We start from the raw sequence: 24,731 nt of genomic DNA on the forward strand, positions 1-24,731 counted from the left end.
TTTGCTGGTTTAGGTCGATGATTGATTGAAGTTGTTTTTGTTGCTTAGGAATTGGCGCTATAAAGATTTTAAAATTTTAGTTCCCACACTTCAAAACTTCCCGCCATTCCGGTATTACCAATTTTTATATTTCCCATTTTTTGGTTGTTTTTTATGTACATATATATATATATTCGGCAAACTATGCAGATAGTCCCTTTTGTTATCGGCCTGATCAACTTTGGTCACAAAAAAAATTAAGTGAAAATAGTACCTTACATTACTGGCTTGTCTGATTTAGATCCATATGCTATTAATTTTGTTTAATCCCCTTTTATTTTAAGTCTCTTTTGTTGAAGTCAATAACATAACTAAGGGACTAAAATCGAATGTACCGATAAAGTTAGGGATTTAAATCGGACGGACTGATGGAGTTACTGACAATTTCCCTTTAATTTTTTTTCAGTAATCAAAGTCGATCAGACCGAAAATATAGAGGACTGCTTCCCATTTCAAAGTTCCAGTTGTGGTTGGCTAGTTTAGGATTATTCTAAAGAAGATAATTTTGAAAAATTATGTTATTCTAAAGTGTTTACAAAAAAAATTTCAAGGGTAAACTACACCGACTACCATCAAACTTTAAATGATGACTCGTTTATACCATCAAACTTCATATTGACACGTTTCTGGAGGATGTAATATTCGTACGTTTTCATGAGGATGAAAATGGTCGTTTTCAAGAGGATGATTCGCAGGAGGATTTCTCCGTTTGGCCAGAATTTGTATTCGGGTCCCATCGACACCACAACAACGTCGCTCGCCGTTTACTCGAAGCCGGATGACTCGAACAACGTGACCTTGAAAGTTGAAACGATATTGGATCACGCTTTCATCGATGTGAACTCGATTTTAGAAAAGAGAAGAATCGTAATAGTAACGGATTTGACATGATAAGGATAATATTTCAAGTGAAAAAGATTGTGAGACGGGAAATTAGTCTGTGGCAATGGCTATGGAGTTGTCGATGCGAGAAGTTCCGAAGCTTTCTGAACGAAAGAATCGAACGAAGAAAGTGAAGCTTGTTGAAGGTTATGACAAGGGTATTGAGTGCATGTTTAGAATGAAGAGATTGAAGAGGATTTGGAAAGACACTAGGAGGAAATATTAGTTGATTATTGTCGGACATCAGTTGAGGTCGGGTGGTGAATCTTTGATGACGGTGGTGTTAGTTATATTCTTGTTATATAACTTAATTGGTGCTATTGGACATATATATTAATTTTGTTAAAAAATTTATAAATTCTTAAATTTGCTTTGTTGTTGAGTGTTTAGTATTGGTTTTTAATGGTTTTTAGTTCGAATCTCATGAAAAATATTTTTTTATAAACTAAAAGATATCATTTTGGGTTTTTTAGCATCAAAACAGTCACGTCAAAACGATGTCGTTTTGGTGAGATAACCAAATTAACAAAGTAACGACATTATTGCAATGTCATCGTGTATTAAATCATTAACGGTTGTGTAACATAATTGTACTTTACTAAACATTAGTGCTAAAATTGACAAAATTAAAGGTTTGTAATATAAACAAATTGTCGCTTAAAATTTGATGAAATCTGGTATAGATATCCAAAATTCAAATCTCCATTTTAAAATTTAAAATAAATAATATGATTGGCAACTATAAATTTGTATTGTGAAAGTCCTACATCCAGACATGGTGAGTAAGGTGAGTAAGGTGAGATGTTCGGGTGAGAGAAGTTGTGTTTCGGTGATCATTTTCAATCTTTCGGAGCTCCTTCATCATCAAGATCTTTGGTTAATATTCAATAAATATGGCGAGGTGGTAGATTCTTTCATCCCTAACAAAAGAAGGAAGAGAAGAAGCATATTCGTTTTTGTTCGCTTCAATAAATTGGAGGACGCGAATAAGGCTATCATTTGTGCTGATAGATCTAGGATTCAAGGAAATATGATTAGAGTTTTCATGGCGAGATTTCAACCTCGTGATGCCTTTTGGAGAAAGAAATGTGCTGTTGCAAAATCAGATGAGATCAATGGTAGAGAGGAGGATGTTAGTCTATTAGAGGTTCCCATTGTAGGTGTCGTTGACGAAGATAAACTATTAACTCTTAGAGATAACTTGATAGGTTGGTGCAGAAAATTTACAAAAATGAAAGAGTTGGCTGCTATTATGCATAAGGAAGACATTTTAGGTTTAAAAATTATGAGGTTAAGTGGTTTAGCTATTTTAATCATCTTTGAAGATGAAGAGAGTAGGGATTTTACTCTTAATAATCAGATGGGGGCGTTGAATAAACGTATTTGACAAAGTGGAAGTGTGGTCGAAAAACTTTCATTGCAGCAACCGTCGGACATGGTTATCATGCAAAGGGATTCCACCTTTTGTGTGGAGTCATTCAACTTTCAAAAAAATTGTAGAAAAATGGGGAACTCTTATCTCCATTGATGAAGGGACTTTAAATCCCGGATCCTTTGATAGAGCGTTGTTTCAGATTATTACGAATTGTCAAACTCGAGTGGAAGAATCTTTCAAATTGAAAGTAGGGGAAATGATGTTTATTGTTTTTGTTTCTGAGTTTGAATCTCGTTTCAGTCCGGAATCTATTTGGGAAGATTCGCCTTTGATGGAAAAGGAAGTTGCATCCCCGTCTTCCAAAGTGGGGGATCTCGTTGGTGTCTCGTCAGTTAATTCTTCTGAGTTAGTGGCATGTGTTGGATTGTCTTCTCAAATGGAGGTAGTTCATGAAGAAAATCGAGTGTCCAGCGATGGAATGTTTGCGGGTGGTGGAGCGTGTTTAGGAGCTGAGACAGTTGGCGTAGCTCCTTGTTCTGAAGAGGTATGGGCTGGGGAAATAGATTCCTCGGCAGTGCGTAGTGGGCCAGCTGCGCATGGTTGCGTTTGTAAAGGGAGTGGCACGCATATTGAGTTGGTGGATGTTAATAGGGAGCACGTTGGGTCTATGGTGGAATTATGTGATACACTCGAAACTAATATGAAGGTGCATGAAGTGTCGTCCACTTTATTTGTTGGCTTGCACGATGAAGGTGAAAAGCGGTCTCCAGGTGTGGAGAATGTAGGCGCTGTTCCTAGAATTGAAGAGTTATGGGCAAATGAATTTATTTTTAATTCTAATTTCCCGTCTTTGTCTAGTGGGACAGCTGTGCACGAATCATTTTGTTTGGGGAGCGGATTTTCCAATGCTCTGGAAGTTAGTAATATGGCGCACGGTGGGTCTGAGGTGGTAGTGTGTGATGCTATCGAAGGTATCGTGCAGGTGCATGATGTGCCGAACACGCCTCTTGAGGAAGTTAGTTTGGCGCATGTGGATAATATAGTGGAAGTGTGTGCTGGTTCCGATGTTTATCCATTAGAGGTGTCGTTTTCGCCTTCGGATGGGTTGAATGAAAAGGTTGCGCATGTTGACTTTTGTCAGAGGAGTGGTAATTCTAATGCTATGGAAGATTTTAGGATGGCGCACGTGGGTCTTGGAGTGGAATTGGGTGCTGCCCTCGATGGCAATGTGCATGCACAAGTGCTGCCGATCATTGGTGGCCTTATGGCAAAAAAATAAAGAATTGGTAATGGTTCAATCTCAAAAGCCAAAGCACGTTATTTCCATTTCAAAAGATAATAATATTTTATCAAAAGTTGCCAAATGCATGCACGTGAATGTTAACAGAGGTGTTTGCACTAGAAGCTTTTTCAAAAGTAAGATGAAACATAAGAGGAGTCGAAAGCTGTCTTCAGCTGTCAAAAGTGGTTCGACTGACCGAGGTACCTCTGCGAGAGACAATTCAGCTCATCGGATGGAGCTTTGTTATGGCTGAGCAGATTTCGATTTAACTGTGGTTCTGTTAGGGTTTAAGGGTTTTGTTTTGTCCATTGTCGCACCTGTGTGTTTATCTGTTCGTTGACCCGAAACCATTTCTGTTGCTGAAAGGGTTTTGTTCGAAACTGCTGTTTCTTCTCTTTAGTGCGGGTGATCTACCTGAAAGTTTCGGTTGTACAGCTTGTCCTTGTGGATTCTCTTTAATTAGGGTCAGCTGGATAGTCTCGTGAAGTCCTTCATCTCTGGTAATATGCTTCAGTCCTTGGACGAGTCTGTAGGCAGCTAGTTTTCAGCAAGTGTGGTTCTCCATGATTCAGGGTTACTCTTCGATCTAACTCTGGTCGCGGGTGATGTTGGTTTTGACGTGTTGGTTCGCTTCTTTGGTCATGCTATCAGTGTTTGAACTCGTTTCTGTTCCAAGTTCATTTTATTTAGTTTATGTGTATTGGTTTTTTTGAATCGATTGTGGGTTTGTTGTAGGGCTGGAGTTAGGTTTGTGTGATATTACATCTGTGTGTTTGTTTCTTACCTCTCAAGGCACACTCTTTTTCCTTCACTTAGGATTAGGGTGGTTTTTTTAATGAGGTGCTCGAGATGGTTTATTTTGTAATCATTTGCAATAAAAATTTGCTTTCGTGGTCGCATAGTCTTTGTCAAATCGATTGGTCAAGTTCTGCCTATTTATCTTATGTACTGCTATCTTTTGTCTTATGGAATATTCTTCGATATTACCCGCGCCCTCCGGGAACATTGTTGGAGAAGCTGACCAGTTGATAGAGGATATACACTCCTTGCATGGTCGACTCTTTTGTCAACCGAAGCGTGTTAACGACATTGGTTTTTGAGATCTCTATGCTTTTAAATAGAGGTGGCAACAAGTCATTTAGATAGGCTTCGGTTCGTTTCATTTCAATTCGGGTTATTTTGAGTTTAGACTTTATTCAAATTGAGTTGAGGTCGGGTTTAGTCATTTTTGGTTTTAGTTTTATTCGAGTCTATAGTAAGTCGAGTCAGTTAAGGTATTAGGTTGAGACAATATCGGATCGATTAATTTTTGGTCGAATGAATATCTGATCAATTATTTTTGTTTTGAGTCAATTTTAGATCTTCAGGTCAATTCAGGTTGAGTTAGGTATAAGTAAAATCAAATATATTGAAAATTATTGATATATTTTTGTAAAAAAATTATTTTAAATCTTATCATTTGTGTTTAATTTCATTCTAATTCAATTATAATTTCGGGATTATAATTTAACTCAAACTCAACCTGTAAAATATGTTAGAGTTTATGATATTTTTATTAATCTAGACTGAAAAGTTTATGGTACGATTGATTTGATTAAAAATAAATTTTTAGTTGTAAAGTTTATTATCTATTAAAATTTAAATTACATAATTGATGTTTAATTATAAAAATAATAGTTCTATTAAATTAAGAGTAATAATAATATACTATTTATGTTTGAATAAATATTATTCTAAATATATTTTCAAATGATATATTATTATATCATCACTAATATTTTTAATTTTAATTATAAATAAAAATAAATATCTTTGTATTGTAAAAATAAGTTATTTGTGTAGTATAAAAATAAGTTATTATATATTAAATTTAAATGACTGTATTTTTCATATACAAAGAAATTAAAATAAATTTTAAATTAATTTTAAAGTTTTGGAAAGTTATTTTAAGTAGTCCCAAAGTAAAATATTAAATTAATAATGAGTTTGTATCATATGCCCCTAAAATATGACTCTCATTTCAAATTAATCCTTACTTTTAAATATTCTAATTTCATCCTTAAATTATGATTCTCATTCTAAATTTGTCCTTAAACTTTTGAACATTCAAATTTCATCCCCAAACTATGAATCTCATTCTAAATTGATCTTAAACTTTTAGATCTTTCAATTTCATCCTCAAATTCATCAAGATATGTAATCCATTTCAATCATAGTTTAACCTAATTTTTTTCAAACATATAATAATAACTTACCTAATGATTTTATTAACAAGATATGTGATCAGTATATATGAATAATTTAGAATAAAATTAAAATATTCAAAAAGTTTGGGGACCAATTTAGAATGAAGATCATAACTTTGGGATGAAAATAAAATTTCCAAAAATTTGAGGACTAATTTAGAATAATAATCATAGTTTAAGGATGAAATTGAAATGCTTAAAATTTTAGAGACTATTTTAAAATGAGGGTTATAGGTTAGGGACATGTGATGCAATTAACTCAATAATAATTATTTTTAAAAAACAAAAATTTAATTACAGAAATGGAAAGATACGCTCATAGCAATGACTAAAGGAATAAAGTCGACCCTTCATGAACGCAAAAGAAGTATGGTTTTCATAATCGGATTGGTTAGTAAACCGGTTATGCTATCGATTGATTGGTTTAATCGGTTGAACCGGTTCGATCAGTTGAAAGAATCGGATAACGTCATAATTATTTAAAAAATTAAATAAAAATACCAAAAATATTTAATAAAAAATAATTTTGTATATCACAAGTCATATTCAAAGCAAGCCATAACATATATAAGTTAAAAACCATAAAATCAAATGAAACAAAATGATTCAAATTAACTACAACATAATATTTAAAATAAAACATATTAAATAATAATAATAATATAATTATATAACTATAATTAAAAAATAAAATTGGGGCTAAAAAATCATAACAAAATGATATTGTTTGGTTTAATTTAAAAAAAAACAATCTCACATGGCTAAGAAACATAGAAGAATATCCCAAAAGTCTAAAGAGTAAAAATATGAGAACAAAACAATCGACATGGCTAAGAAACATAGAAGCGCATCCCAATTAACTTCTATAAATAATAGAGGTAATTTTACATTCAAAATCATGGAGCCTTTTGGTTATCATAGAGTGAACTATTCTTTCACTTCAATCAAGCTTGAATTTTAGGCTTCAATCGAGCTTCTAAATTTTTTTTGAGTTCAAGCCTTTTCGAGTTCAAGTTTCAATATTATATTTCGAGTTCGAGTTGAACTTGATAATTTTTAGTTCGTGAGTTTGAGTCGAGTTGAGCTTACTTTTAAAGTTTGAGTCGAGCTCAGCAATACTCGAGTTCGACTTGGCTCGTTTAACAAACGACGTCGTTTGGTTTAATTTAAAAAAAAAAAAAACAAAATTAACGGTTTTTTTTCATTTTTTCCCGATTTTCAACCGATCCGGTTCGAATGGTTCAACAGTTTCGGCCAATTCACTAATAACAATTCAACCGATTTAATTTGAACCAGACTAGACAATAATTCTTTATTGAACCGACCGACCCGATCCGATTTTCAAAACAATGAAAAGAAAACCACCCAGAGAACAACCCCACATCCAACCCACAGGCAAAAACAAACAAAAACAGTGCCACTAAACCCAAACACTATCCTGCAAAGAAAGTACTAACAGGTCAAACTTCCCCTCGATACGATCTAGATATATACCCAAGAATAAGACAAATCTGTCCTACTTTATACAAGAATAAAATCCCCAAAAACATTTAGCTTCGAAAGCCTCCACCTGGGCAGTAGCTGACGAGTTGCACCTTCTGTGGACACGCTTGATGCAGTGGCGGATTTAAAAATTTAAGATTGAGAATTTAAAATTTTAATTTTTTTTTCTTAAAAATGATGGATATGCAAAAATTGTAATTTTTTTTCTTTTTTACTTAACACATTAAATTAAATTTAATCACATTTCCAAAATAATAGGATGCACTTAGCTCTTATGTGAGCTTAGTGTATCCACCACTAGCTTGACGGTAAACTTTTCTGGGAGTACTAGTGTTGCAACAGGGTGAAGAATATGCACCCATTCTGGTGGAGCAGAAGTAGGATTCTGTAGCCAAGTTACCACTGCAGCGTTGTCACATTCAATTATAAGCTCAAATACCTTGAACCACTTTGAGTCCATGAACAGCTTAATAGCGTGTTTGATGGCCAAAATTCCTGCTTGCACCAAGGATTCGCACCCGATTAGAATCGAGAAGGTTAGTAACAAAAATTCTATTGGGATCACGAAGAATCCCGCCAATACATCCACCAACACCGTCCACCCACATTGTACCATCTATATTGAATTTTAACGAGTCTCTCAGAGGTGGGACCCAAGACAGATGGGGTTTGACAACCCTCTTCTTCAAAAGAGCATCATCTGCGAGCGCTAAATCCACTACTAAATTTTCCAAGCTAAACTGGGTCTGGAAACTTAGCCTTTAACCAACAAGAAATGCGATATTTAATAAGAAAAACCAATTGTAGCACATCTAGCTCCTTTCCATTGAATACCAAGTCATTTCTATGTAACTAAACTGACCATATGATCGCAAAAGTCAAGGTGCTCCAAACAATCTTTCGATACAAATTCAAGGGGAGACATAAATCTAATGGGGTCTATAGGGAGTGCAATCGAGACACTCCCACAAAGTGAGGAATGTAATGTCCTACTCCAGCACGACCCGGAGATCACCGGACTATGATGTCACTCAGACCACCGGAGCGGCCAACCAAATCTTTTCTTTTAAAACATCGTATTCATTTGTTATAAATCCATAGTTTGTCATAATAAATTCATAAACTCGTAATATTTACTTTACAAATTTGGTAGCCCAAAAAATAACTTGAATTCAAAATTTCAAATATTTAAACATAAAATCATGACTTGACATACTCGGGTTCATTTACAGTACATGCCAATAGTACAAAAGTTGAGACATACTCAAAAGCTGTCGGTTGGTACTAAACGATCTAGATAATGGATCCTCCAAAAGCTCATATTCCTAACCTGCGCACGAAAACAAATTCTGAACACTGAGCTCACAAGCTCAATACCACACTAATAATCAACTACACTACATGCATTCTCTAATGATCATACTTTAAACTTACTTAAACATATTTAATTCATACTTGCTAGCATACAAGTATGCTAACTAAAACATACATACAAAGGTAGGCATCATGGTGCGGCTGAGGGGCTACATCTCAAAGCTCACGCACCCCTCTATCCTTACCTAGGGTGAAAAACCAGAATTTTACATTGGATTGCATCACCCGCTAACTTGCTCCGTCGAGCCTTGGGGCATCTATTCCCAGTTGTAAAGATTGCCTAATGCATGATGTTGGGGTTGGCCATATCTTATCATACAACGTTTCCTTGTTCTAGAGTGATTCGGGTGTCCATCTTGTTTCCCGAACATCATACAAAGCAAGTCTTATGATTTCCTAAGTTAAATGGCTTCTAAGTGAAATTTAGCATGTTAATATAGTTTTACTTGATGTCTTATTGAAGGAATAAGGAGTGGTTTGGGTCCCTCAACCATGTTTCTAAAATTTCTAAAATTCTTATCATTAGAAAAGGGGTAGTATCGATACTGGCAGTATCGATACTAACATAAGAGTATCGATACCGTTATTGAAGTATCGATACCAACAATATAAAACGACCTTAAGAAAAGGAGTAGTATCAATACCCCTATTGTAACATCCCAAAAGTCGGGTTAATGACCAAAATGAATGATTTTAAAACTTAGTGACCAATCTCAGAAAATATTAAAAGTTCAGGGACTTGATTAGAGAATTTTGGTATAGGAGTTAATAGTAAAGTTTGAAAGTAGAAAGGGTATAATGGTAATTTTATAGGAAAGATTTTTATTTCCCCTTTATAAGGGATTTAACGACGTAGAGTTTGGGTGAAAAAGAAAGAAATGTTTGGAACTTCTTTTTCTCATTCTTCATTTTCCTGTAAGCTCTATTTCAAGGTGAATGGTTTTCAAATTGTTTATTCTTTGAATTTTTAAGTTGATTTTAATTCTTGGAGCATTAGGAAAGTTTAATGAAGCTTAAGGAGAATTGGAAACTAAAAGATGGATATATTATGAGAGATTAAGTAAATAGGGTTTTTAAGTGAATTACTGAAAATAAGGAGTAAATGGATTTGGAAGTTAAATTTGACTTGTAAATAGTTTAATTAAGAGATGAAATGATAGAATTGCAATTAGAACATGTGAAAAGTTGTTATCATTCTTGATTTCTATATAGAGGATATAATTTTAAAGATAAAGGTGTGTTAGATGAGTACAAATGGGTTAAGTCTGTGTACTTGAGTTAAGAATATGAGAGGGAATAAGAAATGAAGGAATTGAGCTGATAAGGGTAAAATCTCGGGCTTAAAAAGTGAAATCTGACCTTTGAGTATCGGTACTGCTTCATCCAGTACCGATACTTCAAGAGTAAAATAGTGATATTTGGTATAGGGGTATCAATACTGGTTGAACAGTATCGATCCATAAGTATGAATTTGACAAAGGCATTCATGGGTATCGATACCTGGAGGGTAGTATCGGTACCATGGGTATCGATACCACAAGGTCAGTATCGGTATCAATTTTTGAAACAAGTATTTCGAATGCTAAATAGGTATCAATATCAAGCGTGTTATCGATACAACAGTTATGGAAGTATCGATACCATTGAGGAGGGTACCGATACTACTCAAGTGGAAAAATTTTATAAAGCTATTCTTTTGGTTGAAGATTATTAGAATCGAATAATGATGTTTAGATTGCTGATATATCTATGAATGTATGATTGTGTAGAAATCAATCGGAAGAAAGTACAAGATAAGTCAACGAGATAGGATCGATCAGGGAAGTGTTATCAGTACTTGGATTGACTAGTGAGGCTAGGTGAGTGCATATTAGTTAGTATGATAATGAATGGAAATAAGACTTGCGACAAGTCTATTTAAAAGATTAGGATGCATGAAATAATGTATATAAACATGCTATTGATATGAGTATATGCATGATGTATTGTGGTACATGTTATATGATATTTGTATATGCATGTGATGTGATTATGAATAATGATGTGATAATAAACTCTATGATATGAAATGAAAATAAGGTGAATAAGCTACATAATATGACCTATGTGTGGAAAGTTTATATGTTATGTGATTATCAAGTATGCGAACATATGTATATGAGATAAGTCATGTGAAATGAGCTATGTGATTATAAGTGACATGATTATATGATCACTAAAGATAAGCCATATGATATGATAAGAAGCTATGAGAATATGTGTCTACGTGTATATGTGAATTGTGAAATGATAAAAGATAATGCCCATGTTATGTGTCATGAGAGCTAGAGGTATAGTTGACATGCCAAGAGTCGGGGTTCTACGTGGTCTTCGGAATATATATAATCCTTTGGACAATATGTGGTACTTCGATACACTTATTTGGTCCATTGGAATATGTATATGGTTCTTAAGGAATGGTCCTTCGGGATATGTGATATGTGGCCCTCGGGACAAATTTATGTGCCTCTAGTGGGAATTATACGAGCTGTGGTGAAACATATATGGACAACTCTATGTACTCACATATCTTTAGTTCTCACTGTGTACATGGCTCATAAAAGATTATAACATAAGAAACCTTGTGTAATGCTATTTGTTTGGCTTATGGAATTTATGATATGATATGGATAAATGTTAAGGATAAGATCATAAGACTAAAAGATGAATGCAAATATAATGATAGTAATAATAGTGTGAATAATGACAATGATGTAATTAAGACAGTGTTGATATATGTGCATGTATATAGTTGTAATATGAATTATTATATATGATCTTTGTAAACCAATTATTTTAATTAATTTGAAATCCTTTATTCTTTTGTAAAAGTAATTGTTTAAAAAGTCAATGTGACACCTTAGACTCATATCTGGGTCGGGTACGGGTTGGGGGTGTTACATTTAATGGTATATAGCTAAGATTTAGCCGATTCTAGGCTTAAACCGAAGTCAAATGAGTTTTAAAATGTGTACATGGCAACACAAAGTGGAAAATTTATGAAATGATATGAAAGGACTATGATGTCTTGCTAATAGAATAAGATTAGTGTGATATAGTAGTTATCTGATTATGATAGTTTCTAAGCGAAGTGAGAGGTAATATCCCCAATTGTGGTAGCAATTCACTTGCCTTGGCAAGACAGGATGAAGAAGGGACACCTCAGGGAGCACCTTTGTAAAAGTTAAAGATTGTTTTCAGAAGTTTGAAAAGCATTCGAATAATGTTAGAGGATTTTCATCGTTCTGAAGTGGAGTAGTTCCTTTGCTACACTGGAAAGATAAGTAGAGGGGATAGATGTTATCATAAGAATATTAAAAGATTAAAGTGATGTGATTATTTTTTTCGAAAAAAATAAAAATGAGTTTAGGCAATCAGTTTATAAGACAAAGAAAGATAGAATGTTTGAGTTTGAAATAGAGGAATAGTATTGTGTATGAGTAAGAGTATGAGTTTGAAAAGTTGAGTAAGATATCGCTGAGGAAAATTTCGACGGAAAAAATGATGTATATGATCGGCTTGATAAGGGTTTGTACCTAGATTAAAAGTTGATGTTGATAACAAGGTTATGTATTGGTAAGTGTATTAGAGTTAAAGGATTTGAAGATGATGTTAAGTTAAGTTAACCAAGTATGGCGTGGATTTGGATATTGTTAAGTATTATGATCTTGTATATGATGTAGTCAAGATATGAGGATATTGTTTGAAGGGAGCTTTAAGGAAATAGAACAATTGTTTTAATAGATTAAGTGATTATTTGGATTTGGTATTTGATGAATTAAGTAAAGGAAATACAAGTACAAGAGATGATAAATAAAGAGGTTCTGTATAAGTAAGGCTGACTATCAAATATGAAGATGCGATAAAGATCGATAATCAGAGATGAGTATAAGTGATGGGAAAAGAGTATTGAAACATGAAGAAATATATGATTTATGTTGTAAGAAGATTTTGAAGAGTAAAGAAGATAAGGATTTTGCAAAGAATAAGGTTTATACAAGTATGCTAACTATCATAGTTATAAAATAAGATAAAGATTAATGATCAGGGATAAGTATAAGCGATATGAAAGAGTATATGGTATGAAGGAAAAATATGGTCCATGTTATAAAGGGATTTTGATTTCTGGAAGAATAATTAGATAGAAAACTGAAGATGGAGTTAAAGAATTATGACAAGGGTTATATTGAGGTGCAAATTATAAGTTTGATTAGAAGTAAGAAAAGTATGTATAGTTAGATAAAGAGATTATGTGTATCATATTATAGACAAGGAGTAAGGAATGAGTAAAGGTTTGGATTATGTTGCAAAGCAATTAGAAAATGATGAAAGAAATCAATTGATTCATGATATTGAGGAGTAAAGATTGGAGTTACTGTTTATATTATGAATGAAACTATATGAATTTATAAAGGTTGGATATGCATAATTGAGTGGGAAAACGGTAAGTTTACTAGCGGTAAACAGGAAAGATTAAGTAAATGAAGCAACATGAGAACGTTAGAAGATATGTTCTTATAAATGTGTGTGATGAAAATTCGAGGACGAATTTTCTTAAAAAAGGGAAGATTTAACATCCCAAAAGTCAGGTTTAATGACCAAAATGAAAGATTTAAAACTAGAGAGACCAAGCTCAAAAAAGATTAAAAGTTCAGGGACTTGATTGGAAAATTGGTATAGGAGTTAATAGTAAAGTTTGAACGTGGAAAGGGTATAATGGTCATTTTATAGGAAATATTTTTATTTCCCCTTTATAAGGGATTTAACCACGTGGAGTTTGGGTGGAAAAGAAATAAATGTCTGGAACTTCTTTTCTCATTCTTCTTTTTTCCCGTAAGCTCCATTTCAGGTGAGTGGTTTTCAAATTGTTTTTGTTCTTTGAATTTTTAAGTTGATTTTAATTCTTGGAGCATTAGGAAAGTTTAATGAAGCTTAAGGAGAATTGGAAGCTAAAAGCTGGATATGTAATGAGAGATTAAGTAAATATAGTTTTTTTAAGTGAATTACTGAAACAAGGAGTAAATGGCTTTGAAAGTTAAATTTGACTGTCAATAGTTGAATTAAGGAGATGAAATGATAAAATTGAAATTAGAACATGTTGAAAAGTTGGGTATGATTCTGATTTCTCTATAGAGGATATAATTTGAAGATAAAGGTGTGTTAGATGAGTACAAATGGGTTTAAGTATGTTTACTTAAGTTAAGAATATGAGAGGGAATAAAGAAATGAAGGAATGAGCTGATAAGGGTAAAATCTCGGGCTTAAAAAAGTGAATATGGCCTTTGAGTTTCGGTACTGCTTCATCCAGTACCGATACTTCAAGAGTAAAATAGCGATATTTGGTATAGGGGTATCTATTGGTTGAACAGTATCGATACCATAAGTCTGAATTGAAAAAGGCATTCACGGGGTATCAGTGCCTGGAGGGTAGGTTCCGATACCACAAGGTCAGTATCGGTACGGGTATCAGTGCCTGGAGGGTAGGTTCCGATACCACAAGGTCAGTATCGGTACAAATTTTTGAAAAAAGTATTTAGAATGCAAAATGGGGTATCGATATCCGACGTGGTATCGATACCACAGTTAGGGAAATATCGGTACCATTGAGGAGGTTACCGATACTACTCAACTGATTTTTTTATAAAACTATTCTTTGGTTGAAGATTATTATAATCGAATAGTGATGTTTAGATTGCTGATATCTATGAATATGATTATATAGATATCAATCAAAAGCAAGTACAGATGAGTCAATGAGATAGGACAGATCAGGGAAGAGTTATAAGTGCTCGAATGACTAGTGAGGCCAGGTGAGTGCATTAGTTAGTATATGAGATGAATGGAAATAAGACTTGAGACAAGTCTATTTCCTATATTAGAATGCATGAAATAATGTATATAAACATGTTATTGATATGAGTATATGTATGATGTGTTGTGGTACATGTTATATGATATGTGTAAATGCATGTGATGTGATTATTATATTAATGATGTGATAATAAACTCTATGAATATATGAAAGGTGAAATAAGCTACATAATATTGACCTATGACCATGTGTGGAAAGTTATAAGTTATGTGATTATCAAGTATGCGAACATGTGTATATGAGATAAGCCATGTGATATGAGCTATGTGATTATAAGATATGATTATATGATCACAAAAGATAAGCCATATGATATAATAAGAAGCTCTGAGAATGTGTATGTGTATTTGTTAATATGTGAAATGATAAAAGATAATGCCTATTATGTGTCATGAGAGCTAGAGGTATAGTTGGCATGCCAAGAGTCGAGGTTCTACGTGGTCCTTCGGGACATATATGTAATCCTTTGGAACATATATGCGATACTATGGTACGCTTATTTGGTCCATTGGAATATTTATATGGTTCTTAAGGAGTGGTCATTCGGGACATATGTGTTATGTGGTCCTTCAGGACAAATTTAAGTGCCCCTTGTGGGAATTATACGAGGTGTGGTGACAACATAAGTGCACAACCTCTATATACTCACATATCTTTAGTTCTCACATGTGTACATGGGCTCATAAAAGAAGAACATAAGAAAACTTGTGTAATGCTATTTGTTTGGCTTGTGGAATGTATTATATGATCTATAAATGTTAAGGATAAGATCATAAGACTAAAAGAATGAATGCAAATAATAATGATAGTAATAATAGTGTGAATAATGACAATGATGTGATTATGATAGTGTTGATATATGTGCATGTATATAATTGTAATATGAATTATTATATAATGTCGATATTATGTTAATATTTGAAATGTGAAATGTTCATGCATAGTTAAATATCTAGAGTTTTGATTATATGTTTTATACCTCACTAAGTCTATGACTTAGTGTGTGAATGTTTCACACGTAGGTTTCGAGAAGATTAAGGAGCAAAGAGGAGCAAGCCAGGTCAGCCTCTCCTTTCTGAAGATCAGATCAGAAAGAAATGATTAGTATGTATTTTGTTTAATGAATATAGTGGCATATAATTAAGAGATTTGAATAGTATACGCTCTGATATCTTTGTAAATCAATTATTTTAATTAATTTAAAATCCTTCATTCTTTTGTAAAAGTAATTATTTGAAAAAGTCAATGCGACACCTCAGACTCGTATCCGGGTCGGGTAGGGTTGGGGGGTTACACCTATAGGGAGTATCGATACTCTCATGAGTAGCAATACCAAAATGGTATTATATAATTTCAGTCTCGATACCCTTCATTCAGGTATCAAGATATGGCCTATGGTATTGATACTTTAAGCATGAGTATCGCTATCCTACTTAAAAAACTCATTTATTTTTGTGTAGTGAATGAACAATATCGGTAGTGACCTATACAATATCGATACTAAACCCAAAAATGTCCTGTTTGAGTATCTTCGACCCTTCTAACTGTCATAAAGAACCTAATAAGGTCCCCAAACATTATTAGTATCTTATTTGAGTTATTAGGGACATAATGTGCCATCATAGCTTAAAAACAAATTGAACTCCTTTCTACAATAACTTCACTATACGTGCGGCTATCATTGAGAACTCTTTTACAAACCAACAGTAATAGCCGTAAAACCTATGAAACTACGAACTTCTATCACGTTCTTTGGCGGTTCCCATTCTAACACAGCTTGAATTTTCTGAGGATCTACTCGAATACATTTTATTGAAACTACATGGCCCAAAAAGGATACTTTAGCTAACCAGAACTCACACTTTCCAAACTTAGCAAATAACTGACGATCTAGAAAAGTCTGTAAAATATGCGAAGGTGTCGTCCGTGCTCTTCTTCAGATCGCAAATACACCAGTATATCATCTACGAAACCACTATGACTGGTCTAAGTACGAGTGGAAAACACAGTTCATTAAGTCCATGAATGCAGTTGGGGAGTTGGTAAGTCCAAAAACATCACAATGAACTTGTAATGACCATACCTTATTATGAACGCCGTCTTAGTTACATCAACATCATAACCTTTACTGGTAATACATCGACCTCAAATCTATCTTTGAGAAAACACAAGCCCCTTTTAGATGATAAAAAAGGCATCTATCCTAGGGAGAGGGTATCAGTTCTTATGGTTAACTTATTCAACCGACGTAATCGATACAAACCTCATGACTCATATTTCTTCTTTACAAAAAGGATCGGCGCTCCCAAGGAGAGGTACATGGTCGAATGAAACCCTTCTCTAGAAGCTCTTGAAGTTAGACCTTTAATTCCTTAAGCTCTATCAATATCATATTGTAGGGTGCAATGGACACCAGAGTGGAACCCAATAACACCTTGATACTGAACTCTAATTCTCTATCCGGGAGAATCTCGATAATTATTCAAGAAATATATTGCATAATATCTGATGATTCTAATGTCTCCAATCGATGGACTAGCAACCCAAGTATCTACCGAACGCTAAGAAAACTTCTAACCCTCCTCAGTCATCCTCTGAGCCTTGATCATCGAAATTATCTTGAACACCCTGGTTTGCCATTACTCATCACTACCTTATTTTCATCGTTCTTTCTAAGCTTGAGCAGTCTAGCCTTACACCTTAAAATTGCATCATGTTTCGAGAGCCAATCCATACCAAGAATCATGTCTAACTCTCTGAATGACAACTCTATAATGTCGGTGAGGAAAATTTGACCATGAATTTCAACAGGGCAACGACTGTGATCTTATCGACTAGAATGTATAACCTTAATAGACTAGATAATCTAACCCTATCTTTAAGTTTTCGACTGGGAGGTTTCTTTTTTGGCTAGGTCATAACATATATAAGAATTCGTAGACCCTGGATCTATCATATTGTAACCTGAATGGAAACATGGTAAATATAAATGAGATCACACCTAGGTCACACTCCTCCTACGCTCTCATGGCATATTATCGAGAAGCTACTTGTGACTCTGAATTAGCTACAGACATGACAACACCTCTACCCATATGGCCAGAAGAATAACTACTCCTCTAGAGGGTCCTCTACCCCTCTGCACCGACTCAACTGATCTCTGCATCTGGCTCGTGTAACTCTCTGAGCCTCTGGACAAACTCGAATAAAATGATCAATGGAGCCACAAACATAACATACTTCTATCCCAAAGTGGAATACTCCCAATACTTTTTCCCATAAGTATGACAGTTGGATTGGTGTCATGGGACCTGATCTACCACCACGATTTGAATTTTGGCCTCATCCCCTGAATAGCCTATCGGGGTTCTCCATGAACCTTGAGAATATTGGCCTTTTTTTTCGGTGCCTGGGTAGGTCTCAAAGACTCTGCTGCCATCTAAGTCTACTCTGGAATAGCTCTAGATGCTCTGCCTCTCATCCCCACAACTCTCTCAACCGCTTTAGCTTGACGTACCAATTTAGAAAAACCTTAGGTGGGTCAGCAACAAGATGAGTTAAGATTTCGAGGTGGAGGCCTTTTCTAAACCTCTTGTAATGGTGATACTCTATCAGAATCATCTCCTGCACATAAGACTACCGAAGAAACTCTACCTCGTATTCCATCACCGAGCGATCACTTTGTTTCAGATTGAGGAATTGGTCTCTTAGGCTATCGACATGAGCTTCCCTGATATAATTTCCTCTAACTATGATAAGAAAAGCTCTCTGCGGAAAACTCAAGCTCCCTAACTTATGATAGAAAAGCTCTCTGCGGAAAACTCAGCTCCCTAACTAGCTCACTATCTTCTACCAGTCGATGACGTCACCCTTAAGAAAAGAGATGGCACACTCCAAATTACCCTCGGGAGTCAGGTGCAATTGTATAAGTGTGTGGAGGGTCTCCATAAGCCATTGATCTGCAGTAACTGGATCATCATCTCTCGAACAAAAAAATTCAATTGTTTACACCGGAGTATACACTCTACAGGTGATTCTTGGGTGGTGTTACCGGAGGAGCTAGAGTACAAGTGGAGGGTGTGGCACTCCTAAAGTCCTAGGGATGGCTTGTACTACATGCATCTCAAAGTATTTGTTAAATCCCTAAAGAAGGTCATTTCATCGATCCCAACTTTGTAACACCCTCAGACCGATGTGGGGACCCGATCCGATTCGAGGTGTCATATTAGGGCCACCAGAGCGACCCACAATAAAATCCAGGAAAAAATTAAAATTTTGTTAAAACGTATAAAATCATAAATCAGTATATATATATCAGATATATATATATATATATAAATAAAATATGACCTACATACCCCCTAATTACATTGTATCGTACTCTATAATTAAAGCCGAAAGAACTCCCAAAACTGAAGTTATTAGCTACACTGAATCGATTCTTTGAACTTAAAATGGTGAGTAAAGAGTGAACTTTGGGAAGCTCCATAATACAGAACTACCAGATGAATACAATATGCCATCGATATAAGATAAAGCATAAATTCCTTAGTGGGACAGTCATCATCAGATTCTAGAGATGAATTCAGATTCCATTAGCTAAGTCTTCAGTTACAAACATGAATTTATGGTATGAAGGAAGTATTCAGAGAGTGATAGATTCAGAATATTAAATTGGGGAGTCTGGTGTGTTCCAATAAAACAGAGAAATGTATACAAATCCTTTAAAAACATTAGTAGTTTAAAACATATTTTAAAACCATAGTAATACCCTCCAACCGAACACCGATATGTAGTTTCCCCATAATGCATCCATAAGGACTTACCCTAAGCACACAGTAAAGGAGCCACCTTAACGGTGTACCTTGGGGATGATATTCTTATATATCTTCTTCTTAATCCTCATATCATTCACGTTTGCTCGGCTCTTGAAGTTCTCCACTGAGAAACTTATACGCTAACATGGACAGGCATGTGTTTTGTAGTGATAAGCTTATGTTTTTAGGCTTTATAGTTCATGCACAGGGAATCCATGTCAAAGATGAAAAAATGAAAGCAACACGGAACTAGCCCACACCATCTTCCATCACCAAGAGTGTCGAATAGTGCTATGTGAGCCTCCTAACGGTTACCACCGGAAAGCCCTAATCACTATGCCATATCAATGAAGAGTCCGATTTACGAGAGTCGAAAGGTAAGTATTTTATTACTCATTTTAATGATATTGTAACGTACTTCTTATCCTTTTTACAATGTAAGACTCTTGAAGTTGTCATCCTATAAAATAACTCCTTTAAGTGCGTAAAGACCGAGGTAAGCAAAACACAGTAGACGATGTACTACCACAACGGTTTCTGCAGTCCACAAATCTCCTCCCGAGACTTAAGGGTTACTTTAACAAACCATTTTACATGGTTTTTCAACACTCATTTGCCACACACGAGTCAAACCAGCAGAGAATATCTGAAGCAATCATAAAGAAAGCTAAGAGTAGCTGACGCCATGTTGAATTTCAACCTAAACATTAGATTACAAGACTTATAGCAAAAGATGATTTCAAGACTACAATAAATCAGTTCCTACAAAGAAGAAACCTTGACTAAAACGCATAAAGACACATCGCATTGATCCTAGTAAATGTTTCTCTTGGATTTAGATTCGATGACGAATCTTTTGAGGTTGTGGGGGAATGATACATGCACCAGAGTCCATAATAATAATACATATTCTTTGGATTAATGTTTCTACTCGAACCTATTAGAAGAACAAAGTCTCGAAGATTCAAAGCATATATATTCGTAAGCATAGTGTGAATGAATCATTAAATGATTCCAATGTTGCTCCCTTTAATGTTTCAGATTCGAGGTCGAATATTTTGAAGAAAAAGGAGGATGATACATGCATCACAAGGCTCACATCAAGAAGAATAATAACTCTTCCAAATGATCCACTGTCCAAGCATTGGAAAAGAAGACCATAACATCAGCATACTTGCGAAGACTTTTTTAATGGGATTCTGATCGTATTGGTCACATGTCTTTTGAAGTACGACTGGATGTCTCTTAGTTTTTTCCAACGGTTCTTGAATTGCATCAATCCGATATCGGGAACTCAAGATATGATCATTTTAGTGAAGATAATGCATGCAGAAAATTCTATACTGGATTTTAAATATTACGAATTTTCATTCTATATTATTATTTGTAATATAATTTAACATAGGATGAGCATTATATTTAGAATTATATTTATTATTTTATTAGGAATTAAGGTTGAGTTAAAACATTATTCTTAGTTATTTTATTTTATTAGAAATTAGAGTTAAAACATGTTTAGTTTGTTATTATTTATTCATTAGTTATTTAGGACTTTTAGAACTCACCCCCTATATAAAGGAGGCTTCATTCAACTTATAAGACCAATTTCTTTGATTAATAATACAACGAGAGTTCCTTTTTGCAAGTGTTGATTGTCTTGTGCCTTCAAGCTTTCTTCCTGGAGTTTTTTCAAGTTCTTGTGAGGGAGATAATCTTCACACTCCAATTTTCCTTTTTATCATGACTAGGAGGGTTGGTTAAAGCCATATTATAGAGTTTCTTTTCATTGCGACTAAGAGGGTTTGATAGGACACTTATCCATCTATTTTCCACAAATCTATCCGCACCATCAATCATCTTTACCGTTCACCTTCATAAGGAGATCTTTTGATTTCTTTATTATTATTATTTTCATTTCTTTATCTTTTGTTTATTTTATTCTAATCTTGTTGCCTTGATTCCAGCACCTAAAAAAAAACCCTAAAAATCCTAGTTGTTGCCGCCACCTTCACCCTATTCATTCTCCTTTGTTCTTCATCTAGTCTAGAACTTTCTAGGTTTGATTCTTCAACAAGAGCAACATTCATTAATCCACCACCTTCCCTATCACAAAGTGCACATTCGTGGGGCATGGTTTTACTAGAAAGCCTCCCATGTATGAGCGCTTTATCCGCCCATCAGGATTGCGATTTACTAAAGCTCATGTTACACACCCTGAACTGAAATGCACCTTCAACCTTGAATCGTTGGAGTGAAGAAAAATCCCAGTGGCCCAATGTATACCTCTTGGTTTATGACCAAAGGAACTATCATCGAGGTATTTTTTCTCACTTAAAAATGATTCATCATGACTTCTGTTTGCTTGGCATCATGGATACTCAAGTGTTTTTTATGTTAAATTCAGGTGAATGTAAGTGAATTGGGTCTGGTCACACCTGCTGGGGAAGTTGCTGTGGGTAAAAGAATCTTGTACTATATTCAAGCATGAGCAAGAAAGATTCTGGTTTCTAACAGAATAGAGATGCTAACAAATGCATCATATACACTATTTGGATACCTGGATTTGAGTTAAAAACTTTAAAGGTGGATTTGGGTTTGGGCAAATTCGATTTCTAAATCTATTTGCAAAATCCCAAATTTTATGAATTGAAGTTCAATTCTATTACAATTTTTTAAAAATGGTAACGTAGAGACAAGAGAGTACTCATTATTATTCCATACAATTAACTTGAAGTTTCATATAGCAAACGACTATCTTAATAACAAACGACAGATTTTGATCCTCACAACACTTTGAAAAATATTAGACAACTTGACCGGGTTGAAGACTTTTAGCAAGCAGATGCTAATGGGCAGGGACTACCAGGGGTTGGGGCTCAATCGCCTGAAGCAAGCCCGTTGTCAGTCTTGCTGTAAGATCCTCCACCGAACTTTCACCGCATCCCTCCTGCCGATATCAGCAGCATATCGACTCGTACAATACACCCCGACTGCTGTAGCCGCCATACCATAAATGTTGGTAGTAACAAGGCGTAATGGTGTTGACAACACAGATGAAAGAGGGCAACCTATTATCGATATTGCTTGTCCACTGTGCCCGATGGTTGATGGATCCAAACGACCAGCCCGGTTTTGTAGTTGTCGCGACCGTCTTTCGGTTGGTCCGGAATTGGGCTTCGACGTGAATAATTGAATTAGAGTCGTCACCGATAATTTATTTTAAAGATTAATAGGTTGATGGGACACCTTTATTTCTTACCTGATCTGCTTTTTACCAGAAATACGTTGGGTTCGAGAGTCGGTTACGGTTAAGGAAGGATTAACATCTTGAATCGCCCTTTCAGTACTAAGTAATTTGTCGGTTGTCTTTATAGCGAAAATTTAAAATTTAAATTGAAATTTAAAAATTCAATTCAAAATAATTACCTTTGATTGGTTAAAAAGTGTCCATAAAAAGTCAAAAAATATAATAGATATTATACATCAAAGGAAAAAAAAGATAAAATATATAAAAAATGAAATAAATAAAAGAGAAAAATAAAAATGTTAAATAAAAAAATAATAAGTAATAAATAAATAAATAAATAAAACATACTAAAATTAAAAGAAAAAATGCTAAATTTAAAAGGAATGAATAACTAAAAAATTTAAGGATTAAATTGAAATAAAAACAGCAAGCAATTATAACAAAAATAGTGACCTAAATAAGAATAATAAAAATCATTAGAACTATTCGGAATAATAATAACATGATAAATGACCAAAATGAAATAAAACCAAACATGTAGCTTAAATCATGACAAATAAGTAACAGATGGTCAAAATCAGAGAACCTTGAGAGGATTTTACCCATAATACTTGAAGGATTATAGGGAGAGTTTACTCCAAAGTCACCTTCACGTGGGTTTGTTTAATTTTCACCTAACATTGATTGAACTTTTGTGCAATTGCCTTCTCTTCTTCGATCTTTCCAAAGAAAAGGCAGAAATATGGATCTGGTTTAGAGCTTGTGAACTTGGAGCCTCTTCTACAGCTTCCCCGAACGAAGACACGGCTAAATCCAAAACAACACCCATGGTTGGTAATGTTCAATCCCACATAAAATTGGAAATACTAATTGTAATGGTATTTAAAGTTTACATTCTTCATTCCCTTGTAGAGTGATAGAGAACAAGGCGTGATAATACGTGTATTTGATACGTCCACACGAATACTATCTTTTTAAAGAAAATTTGTAAGGAATTTTTCTCTGAAAGATTAAATGAACAATGTGAAAGATTCATCTGATATTTATAGGCTACTGAGACTGTTAAAGTTCAAATATTTCAGATGATAACAGCTGATTATTAGTTGTCTGAAATTAAACAGTTATTTTTCTAAATTAAATCAAAATTTAAGATGTATCTGGACTGATTTCCAGCTTTGTTCATGGGAGAGACAAGCTGTTAATATCAGGAGTTACAAGAGTTATATGATTTAATTTCAGGAGTTATACTGTTTAATTTTTATGCAATGAACATGGACTCTTTTTTGAGCCAGATTCATCAAGAAGAGTTACAAAAGGGTTTAATTTCATAATTAAATTAAATTTAATTTGATTTTCTTGTTGGACGAATTTATCCTTACTTCTAGCCTATAAATAGAGAGCTGAATTCAGCTTCTCAACATACACTCTCTACAATTAGAATTCACTCTCCAAGTGGTTTCTAAAGTTGTTCTCTCCGTGCTTTCCGATCAGAAGTGCAATACCACCAGCAGTCCACTTCGGTTTCGGGTGTACGGAATTCGGAGCGACCGTATTAACCTCGGGGGACGGTCCGCCTACTGCAGCGATTACACACATCGGGACGAATTTGTTTCTAAGGCAGTGGTTAATACCACGACACGATTAATCAGTTCTTTATTTATATATTTCAATATATATATTTTCTGTCAGTGCTAATGCCTCGTTTTGCAGTAGTCTATTTTACCAACAATTTAGAAACGAATTCTTACTGCTGCTAAATACGACAATAATTATTATTGTTCGTGTTGTGAAGAAAGATGGATTTTATGATCACTGGAAATTATCGGTAAGAAAATCAATATGAATTGCACTGCATGACATCTCTTCTTTGCAAAGTTTGAATTCATTCTACTTTTCGGAATGGTAAGAATCAAAAGGTTAGTACGATTGCATTCTTAATATTAATAATGATTAATACAATACTTATTATAAATGTTTTTAAACGATTGTAAGTAATACAATATCTGAATAATGTTCAGATTAAAAAATGCAATTATTACTTGAAACGATTAAATG

The 24,731-nt window shown here is 34.3% G+C and overlaps 1 long non-coding RNA gene across 1 annotated transcript; it reads right to left on the reverse strand.

Annotated features, from left to right (window-relative positions):
• Window positions 1-1,117: 1,117 nt before the first annotated feature.
• LOC120181093 lies at window positions 1,118-22,558 on the reverse strand. The gene is made up of 3 exons (XR_005521733.1): window positions 22,242-22,558; window positions 17,471-17,478; window positions 1,118-1,130 (listed from the first exon to the last, which is right to left on the reverse strand). It is a non-coding gene; the product is annotated as an uncharacterized LOC120181093 (long non-coding RNA).
• Window positions 22,559-24,731: the final 2,173 nt, after the last annotated feature.

This window comes from Hibiscus syriacus, unplaced genomic scaffold (assembly GCF_006381635.1).
Source record: "Hibiscus syriacus cultivar Baekdansim isolate YM2019G1 unplaced genomic scaffold, ASM638163v2 tig00112508_pilon, whole genome shotgun sequence".
Lineage (NCBI taxonomy): Eukaryota > Viridiplantae > Streptophyta > Magnoliopsida > Malvales > Malvaceae > Hibiscus > Hibiscus syriacus.